This window comes from Bos grunniens, chromosome 4 (assembly GCF_055505025.1).
Source record: "Bos grunniens cultivar Pamir isolate PY7600 chromosome 4, Bosgru_T2T1.0, whole genome shotgun sequence".
In the NCBI taxonomy this organism is placed as follows: domain Eukaryota; kingdom Metazoa; phylum Chordata; class Mammalia; order Artiodactyla; family Bovidae; genus Bos; species Bos grunniens.
The window spans coordinates 14,579,360-14,588,291 of record NC_141168.1 but is presented as its reverse complement, the minus strand read 5'-3'; the positions used below and the strand labels follow the sequence as shown (position 1 = coordinate 14,588,291).

Below are 8,932 nucleotides of genomic sequence, written 5' to 3'. Positions count from 1 at the left end.
GCACTGGTCCAGAACAGGACTATGGCCTTTTGGTTCTCCTCCCTCCACACAGCTGGGCCAAGGCGCTCCAGGGAGTTAGTTGTTCAGTCGCTCAGTCGTATGGGAGTCTTTGCGACCCATGGACTGCAGCACGCCAGACTTCCCTGTCCTTCACTATCTTCCGGAGTTCCAACTCACGTTCCGAGTCGGTGATGCCATCCTTGCATCTCATCCTCTGTTGTCCCCTTCTCCTCCCACCTTCAATCTCTCCCAGCATCAGGGTCTCCCAGCATCAATGAGCCAGCTCTTCGCATCAGGTGGCCAAAATATTGGAGCTGAGAGAAATGGTGTTTTGAATGTTGTCCTGCCTGACTGAGCAGGGAAGAAGGAGATGTCTTGAAGGGGATATAGTTTGTCTGAGAGCAGCTCATGGAAGGGAGCGGGACAGGGGGAGAACCTATATAATGAGGAGAGCAGCTAATAGCCAAAGAGCTGACTGTCAGAGGACTATCCCAGCCCAGTGGATTCAAATCTACCTTCTATCAGAATCTACATAAGGCATGAAAAGGGGAAGAAGAAACGTCCCTCGGCACTGGGGAGACTGACAGGATACTGACGTCACAGACAAAACCGCCAACCAAGGCCGAGGAGGCCAGAGCCCACCCACCCCCACCCCCACCCCACACACGCACCCAGAGCACCCACCTTGACCCTGATCCACCATGGGCTTCAGGCAGCTCTGCTGTGTGGTCCTCTGTCTCCTGGGCATAGGTGAGTCTGGAGTTCACACGGGCTGTCCCTGGACCCCATACCATTTCCCTGTGGCTGCAGCAACACCTTCCCCTCTGGCCTTTGTCTGAATTCTGTCCTTTTCTCCCAGCCGTCTGTGCGGACCCTGGGATCACTCAGATACCAAAATACCTAGTCATGGGAATGACGGACAAGAAATCTTTGACATGTGAACAACGTCTGGGACATAATGCTATGTACTGGTATAAACAGAGCGCCCAGAAGCCGCCAGAGCTCATGTTCATCCACAACTACCAGAAACTCACTGGAAATGAGAGTGTTCCGAGTCGCTTCTGGTCTGAATGCCCAGACAGCTCTCAGTGCCGCCTGGACCTGAACGCCCTGAAACCACAGGACTCCGCCGTCTATCTCTGCGCCAGCAGTAGAGACACAGCCCTGCAGAGGCAATTCCTTCCTGTGCACAAACCTCCAGGGTCCAGACAGGAAGCCGTGGGGGCCATACGAGTCTTGGTTTGGCATTTCCCATGAGACCATAGCCGTGCCTGTGGGGTCACGTGGCATGGCAGTGGAGAGTTTCTTCCCAGACATCAACAGTGTATGCCGGGCTCGTCCTGAGAAAGACTGTGCCAAGCCATTCAAGTTTGAGCAGTTTCTTCATCTGCTTTTCCCAATCACTTTGATCCTCTGGGAACCCTTTCGTGAGACCCTTGACCCTCTGGCCACAGCAGTCCTAGCTACCCTCCTTCTAAAAGGTGCTTTTTCTCCGACTTCGCCTTCCATCCAAGCTAGACCCCGGATGTCAGCCCAGATCCCAGCTCCAGATATGCTCAGACCTTCTTCAAAGCACCTCGTTCTCTCTCCAGGGTCTCTGTCCGTTCCTGCCCTCGAGGACCATGGACCCCCGATCCTGTTGGGATCGCTGTTCTCCAGTTCACCCTCCTGGCTGCTTGTTCAAGGGCTCAGCTCCTCACTGGCTTCTCTTCCACGCCAGCCTTAACCCTTCAGGCTTGATTCCTTTATTCTCCTGTCTCTTCAGGTCTTCACACCCTGCCATATCAGCCATAGAGTCCCATGTCCTTGGATCATTGGTCACAACAGGCAGTGAGAACAGGCAGCGGCCTCCTGACGTTTCGGAGCAGGACTTTGTGTTTGGGGTTGTCTTTGCTGAACCCTGTATCTTCCAGCCTCGGGGTTGCACATACCCACAGCCCAGGGCTGGCAGAGAGCCCTGCGTCCTGGAGGGTGAGCTGTCTGCCATCTACACAAAGGCTCCCTTCTCTTTCCTACAGAGGGCCCTCCACGGATGAGGGCCCCTGATAGAGCCTCAAACCATAACACCTCTGGCCAAGTCAATCCACACAGTGACTCTATTCTATGTCTTTAGAGTGTGGGGATTTTTTTTTTTTTTTAAAGCTGAGTGTCACAATGCCCTGGCAAATAGTTAAAAGATAAACACATCCCGATCTAGTATTCTAATGCCTTGCTTATTGTGAAATAAACAAGCCTGCTGTTAAGTGGATGCTTTGGCTTAAGGTTTCACAGGGATCCTCCAAACAAACACCAGCACCCCCAGGATCCTCTAAACAAATGCCAGCATCCCAGGATTCATGCCCTACACGGGGCCAGAGGATAAGGATTCTGCTGCCCTGTGGGGGGGTGCATTGCTGGGAGCTCAGCAGGTGCCTGGCTTCTGTGCCTCTCCTTTTCAGGAACCCCTGCACCCAAGGCTGTGGTCACCCATGGCCGAGCAGCATGGAGCTTTGGGAATCAGAGAAGGACTCCCAGGCAAGGGTCCAAGGGTGGAGTCCCCACAAAGGACAGTGAGAGACCCAGCTTTGGGAAGCAGGTGTGAGAAATCTGTCCTCTGTCTTCACCTGTTCTCTTATCCTGTAATCCAGCTCATTTGTTCTCTGATTTGTCCTTTTCCCACTCAAGGCTAGAACCTGAGCCCTACCCTGATCAAAGTTCCACATCTGCACAGGCCTTTGCTCTCAACCCCTCAGGCAGCCACCAGGCCCCTGCACCCCTCGCTGAGGCCTGGCATGCTGGGCTGGGTGCTTACTTTCTCGCCTGCTCTCCCTCCCTCGCACTGAGATGTCCTTCCAGGTTTCCGGTCTCAACTTCTCACTGCATTTCCTCTCCACAGTGACACTTGTAGGGTTACTCTTTTTGTTTTGTTTCCTTTGGTCTCTTCATCCCCCATGTTTTCATCATTAGGCTCAGAACTATGACACACAGAGTCCATGCCCCCAGATTGTGGCTCTGAATTTGCCATCGGGGAGGGGAGTGGGTCCCACCTATCTGTTGGGATCTTCACACCGGGCCTAGGTGTCCTGAAGCCTGTATTCTCCCAGGGTCCCTCTGCAGCTTGGGGGCTGGGAGTCTGCACCCCTCAGGACACACAAGGGCCAGTCCTAAGAACATCACATGTCCATGGGCACTAAGGCCCCCTCCTGTGGGGCACTCCTGAGTCTGTGGATGCTGCCCAGGACTGTGACGTCATCACAGGATCTCTTCCCTGGGGCTGCTAAGGACCAGATGCCCGACTGGGAGAGGCTTCAGCCCTGCCAGACACCCTCATGGACAGCAGGCTCTTCTGCTGGGCAGTCCTTGGTGTCCTGGGAGTAAGTGCGTCCTGGAGGTGTGTAGGAAACTCCCATCCCGTTCCCTTGACCTAAAGGCAGTTCCACACCTTTGCCTCATTCTCTTCCTGGCCTCTGTGCCCTCCCACAGGACACTTGGTACCTGGTGTCAGCCAGAGCCCCCCCCATTACATCACAGAGATGGGATGGGATGTGACATGAGGTGTGACCCTATGCCTGGTCATTTGTACCTCTACTGGTACCAACAGACCCCGGGAAAGGGCATGGAGTTTCTGATGTCCATCTACAACAAAGAGCCTTCAGAAAACGCACACTTTATGGAGGATTGCTTCTCAGCTGAGATGCCTGATGACATGTACCTCATTCTGAAGATGCATCCTGCACAACTAGGGGACTTGGCCATGTTCCTCTATGCCAGCAGCCTGCCCACAGCCTCGCAGAGATGCCTCCTGCCCTTTCACAAACTCCACAGCGTCTCTATGCCCTGCCCAAGACTGCGGTGGGTGGGGGTGGGGGTTTCGGAGGCTGAAGCTGCTTTCTATTTGCACAGGTCAAAATCAGCTTTAATTTGCAGAAGACGACATGTTGCACAGGACATCTGGGGCTGTGGTATTCAGGAAAGGCTCCCAGGCACCACGGAATATGGCTATGGCCCCCAGCAATGGGACAGACCTGGCCAATGAGTGACCTGGAGAGCCTACAGGGCAACCTCTGTATTCTCTTCTGCTCTCTGTGTTATTTCCTATTTTTCAAAACATGCCTTCCTTCTATCTTTGAGTGGAGACTGGCTTACTGGAGAGGAGAGGGGAGAATTGCAAGGGAATATCCAGGAACCCCCAACTGGGAACTTTCCAGAAGACAAAGGATCTCAACAGCAGAGCTGAGTACTGCTGGGAGAAGAATGTTCTGGGACAGAAGGTAGACAAGGCAGAAGCACCATGGGACGCTGCTGGCCAGCACAGGGAGTTTCTTTGGCCCTGTGTATGTGACCTCATGCTCTTGGGCTTGCAGGGATCCGGTCCAAACAAGAATGTCACCACAGAGGACAGACTAGGCAAGAGCAAACATGCACAGGGCATCCTGTGCCCAGAGCTGCTTGCTCTGAACCTGATGGATGAAGACAGGACTGACTTCTCAGAGGCTAAGACCTGAGGGTTCCTGAACAATGGCCTGGAGAGTTTGTGGCTGTGCGCCATGAGCTATGTTGGGGATTCATGACCTCCGGAGGAGAGGATTTTGATCCAGGGCCAGAGACGAGCTTGATTACTCAAGGCTTTTGTGCAATAAAGTTTTATTAAAGTATAAAAGGGAAAGAGAAAGCTTCTGACATAGACATTAGAAGGGGGCAGAAAGAGTGCCCCCCTTGCTAGTTTTTAGCAAGAAGTTATATATCTGCCAGGGCTTCCCTTGTGGCTCAGCTGGTAAAGAATCTGTCTGCAATGCAAGAGTCCTGGGTTCGATCCCTAGGTTGGGAAGATCCCCTAAAGAAGGGAAAGGCTACCCACTCCAGTGTTCTGGCCTGAAGAATTCCATGGACTGTATAATCCATGGGGTTGCAAGAGTCGGACACGACTGAAGCGACTTAGCAGCAGCAGCAGCAAGCTTGGTGGCTTGGTGGTAAAGAATCTTCTGGCAATGCAGGAGCCGCAGGAGACTCGGGTTCAATCCCTGAGTCAGGAAGATGTCCTGGAGAAGGGAATGGCCACACACTCAAGAATTCTTGCTGTAGAATTCCATGGACAGAGGAGCCTGGTGGACAGCAGTCTGTGGAGTTGCAAAGAGCCAGACGTGACTGAGCAATGAACACTTTCACTTTTCACTCAATTAAATAGATCTGGGAGACCAGAAGGGGGAGCTCTAGTCCCCTGTGATGGTAGCAGATCCCAACAGAAGGAAGAAAGATTCCTCTTCTTTCCTGTCAAGGATTCAGTCACTGAAGAACCAGACCTTCCTTTCTAGCTCTCCCACCTTCCTTTTCCTCTCTACAAAAGCATGGTGCACGAACTTGCACGTGACTTACCGTAGCTACAGAAAGCTGTGAGTCAGGTTTACTCAATATCCTACTGAGGGCTATAGCCAGGGAGACAGCCTCTGAGAGAGCTCTGAGAAACTGCTCTGAAAGGTATGGGGGTGGTGGGGGCTGGGGGGAGATAACCGTATCTGTGATTTGGGCAAAGGGGTTATGTGCAACCATTATGTGCATCTCTGTAGAAGGCTGCTGCTGGTCACAGTGCTTTTCAAAGTACAGGAATACACAGGACCCATGTTCTGAAACATTTCTTCTGAATGTATCTATCTGAAGCCTGTCTGTCAGCTTTCCCAGAGCACAGAGTGCCTCATTTCTGATCTCTTCCTTGAACTCCTTTCAGGGTGTGTTGAAGGTCAACAGCTGTGGTGGCTGAAAACTTAATCCTTATAGAGGCAGATGGACAGTGATATTCTTTAGCCAGCCATGCCTGTCTTTGCTGGAGAAATACCGAGCAGTCTATTTATTTCAAGTCAACAGTAGCCACAGTGTAGGGAGCTCTGAATATCTGACAAAGTGTCTATAAGTAACTTCAGAAAGAGCACTGTTCAAAAGGATAATACAAAAATATTAATGGTTGTTGACTCTGGGTAGTGGGACACACTTTTATTACAGGCAGTGAAATGAGTAATATTAAATGCTAATTTTATGCATTTTGTCAAAGAGATACACTCGAGTAGCATCACTTCAATCAAGATACAGATGTGTTATCACCTCTTGTGTGTTTTGTCTCCTTCCAGTTAATAGCCCCTTCCCCACTGGTAACTACTGTTCTGATATCCATCACACTTTTTTGCGACTAGCATCATTCATGTAACACAGTTCTTGCGTTATTCCTCCTTACTGTTCTGTTATTGGTAGTTTGTTCTTTTATATTGTGTATATGTGGCTCAGATGTGTAAAGCGTCTGCTTGCAATGTAGGAGACCCAGGTTTGATCCCCAGGTCGGGAAGTTCCTCTGGAGAAGGAAATGGAAACCCACTCCAGTACTCTTGCCTGGAAAATTCCATGGACGGAGGAACCTGGTGGGCTACAGTCCATGGGGTTGCAAAGAGTCGGACACGACTGAGTGACTTCACTTTCACCACAATTTCTATATTCATTTACAGCTGATGAACACATATATTGTTCTAGATTTTGTCTGTTGTGTAGAAAGCTGCAATAAGCAGTGTTCTGATTATAATGCTTTTGTGTGGACATACATAGCTGTGAAAACAAGAGAAGCAAAAAAAAAAGGAGAAAAGGAAAGATATAAGCATCTGAATGCACAGTTCCAAAGAATAGCAAGAAGAGATAAGAAAGCCTTCCTCAGTGATCAATGCAAAGACATAGAGGAAAACAACAGAATGGGAAAGCCTATAGATCTCTTCAAGAAAATTAGAGATACCAAGGGAACATTTCATGCAAAGATGGGCTCGATAAAGGACAGAAATGGTATGGACCTAACAGAAGCAGAAGATATTCAGAAGAGGTGGCAAGAATACACAGAAAGGGAAGGGAAAGGGAAGTCACTAAGTCATGTCCGACTCTTAGCGACCCCATGGACTACAGCCTACCAGGATCCTCCATCCATGGGATTTTCCAGGCAAGAGTACTGGAGTGGGGTGCCATTGCCTTCTCCGAAGAACTATACAAAAAAGATCTTCACGACCCAGATAATCATGATGGTGTGATCACTTACCTAGAACCAGATATCCTGGAATGTGAAGTCAAGTGGGCCTTAGGAAGCATCACTACAAACAAAGCTAGTGGAGCTGATGGAATTCCAGTTGAGCTATTTCAAACCCTGAAAGATGATGCTGTGAAAGTGCTGCACTTAATACGCCAGGAAATTTGGAAAACTCAGCAGTGGCCACAGGACTGGAAAAGGTCAGTTTTTATTCCAATCCCAAAGAAAGGCAATGCCAAAGAATGCTCAAACTACCGCACAATTGCACTCATCTCACACGCTAGTAAAGTAATGCTCAAAATTCTCCAAGCCAGGCTTTAGCAATACGTGAACTGTGAACTTCCTGATGTTCAAGCTGGTTTTAGAAAAGGCAGAGGAACCAGAGATCAAATTGCCAACATCTGCTGGATCATTGAAAAAGCAAGAGAGTTCCATAAAAACATCTATTTCTGCTTTATTGACTATGCCAAAGCCTTTGACTGTGTGGATCACAATCAACTGTGGAAAATTCTGAAAGAGATGGGAATACCAGACCACCTGACCTGCCTCTTGAGAAATCTGTATGCAGGTCAGGAAGCAACAGTTAGAACTGGACATGGAACAATAGACTGGTTCCAAATAGGAAAAGGAGTACGTCAAGGTTGTATATTGTCACCCTGCTTATTTAACTTATATGCAGAGTACATCATGAGAAACGCTGGACTGGAAGAAACACAAGCTGGAATCAAGATTGCCAGGAGAAATATCAATAACCTCAGATATGCAGATGACACCACCCTTATGGCAGAAAGTGAAGAAGAACAAAAAGCCTCTTGATGAGGGTGAAAGAGGAGAGTGAAAAAGTTGGCTTAAAGCTCAACATTCAGAAAATCATGGCATCTGGTCCCATCACTTCATGGGAATAGATGGGGAGACAGTGGAAACAGTGTCAGACTTTATTTTTTGGGCTCAAAAAGCACTGCAGATGGTGACTGCAGCCATGAAATTAAAAGACCCTTACTCCTTGGAAGGAAAGTTATGACCAACCTAGATAACATATTCAAAAGCAGAGACATTATTTTGCCAACAAAGGTCCATGTAGTCAAGGCTATGGTTTTTCCTGTGGTCATATATGGATGTGAGAGTTGGACTGTGAAGAAAGCTGAGCACCGAAGAATTGCTTTTGAAGTGTGGTGTTGGAGAAGACTTTTGAGAGTCCCTTGGACTGCAAGGAGATCCAACCAGGTCATTCTGAAGGAGACCAGCCCTGGGATTTCTTTGGAAGGAATGATGCTAAAGCTGAAACTCCAGTACTTTGGCCACTTCATGCAAAGAGTTGACTCATTGGAAAAGACTCTGATGCTGGGAGGGATTGGGGGCAGGAGGAGAAGGGGATGACAGAGGATGAGATGGCTGGATAGCATCACTTACTCGATGGACATGAGTCTGAGTGAACTCCAGGAGTTGGTGATGGACAGGGAGGCCTGGTGTGCTGCGATTCATGGGGTCGCAAAGAGTTGGACACAACTGAGTGACTGAACTGAACTGAACACTTTCATTTTTCTTGGGTAAATACCTAGGAGTGGGCTTTCTGGGTTGTATAAGTACTTATTTTACTTTATAAAAGTGAGTACACTATTTTCCCAAGTGGTGATACCATTTAGTTTCTCACCAGGAAGATGAGTTCTAGTTGTTTCAGTTTGTGCTGGAAAAAAAGTAGAATGGTGGGGAAGTGAAGTAAATATGGTGATTTAAAGGAGTTGTGACCAGCACTACAACCAGTGGGAAATACCACACAGGAAACCTGGAGGGCTCCAGAGAAGATGGAGGTAAAAAAAAAAAAAAAAAAAAAAATCTAGGAAATTACTGGAAAGCTTCCTGCCCCAGATGACAATGTCAACACCTCCAATTTACTAGGAGCAGGCA

At 48.9% G+C, this 8,932-nt stretch overlaps 1 pseudogene; it reads left to right on the top strand.

Annotated features, from left to right (window-relative positions):
• The first annotated feature begins 3,162 nt into the window (after positions 1–3,162).
• Positions 3,163–4,484, top strand: LOC147373643 (T cell receptor beta variable 13 pseudogene; annotated as a pseudogene).
• The last annotated feature ends 4,448 nt before the right edge of the window (positions 4,485–8,932 follow it).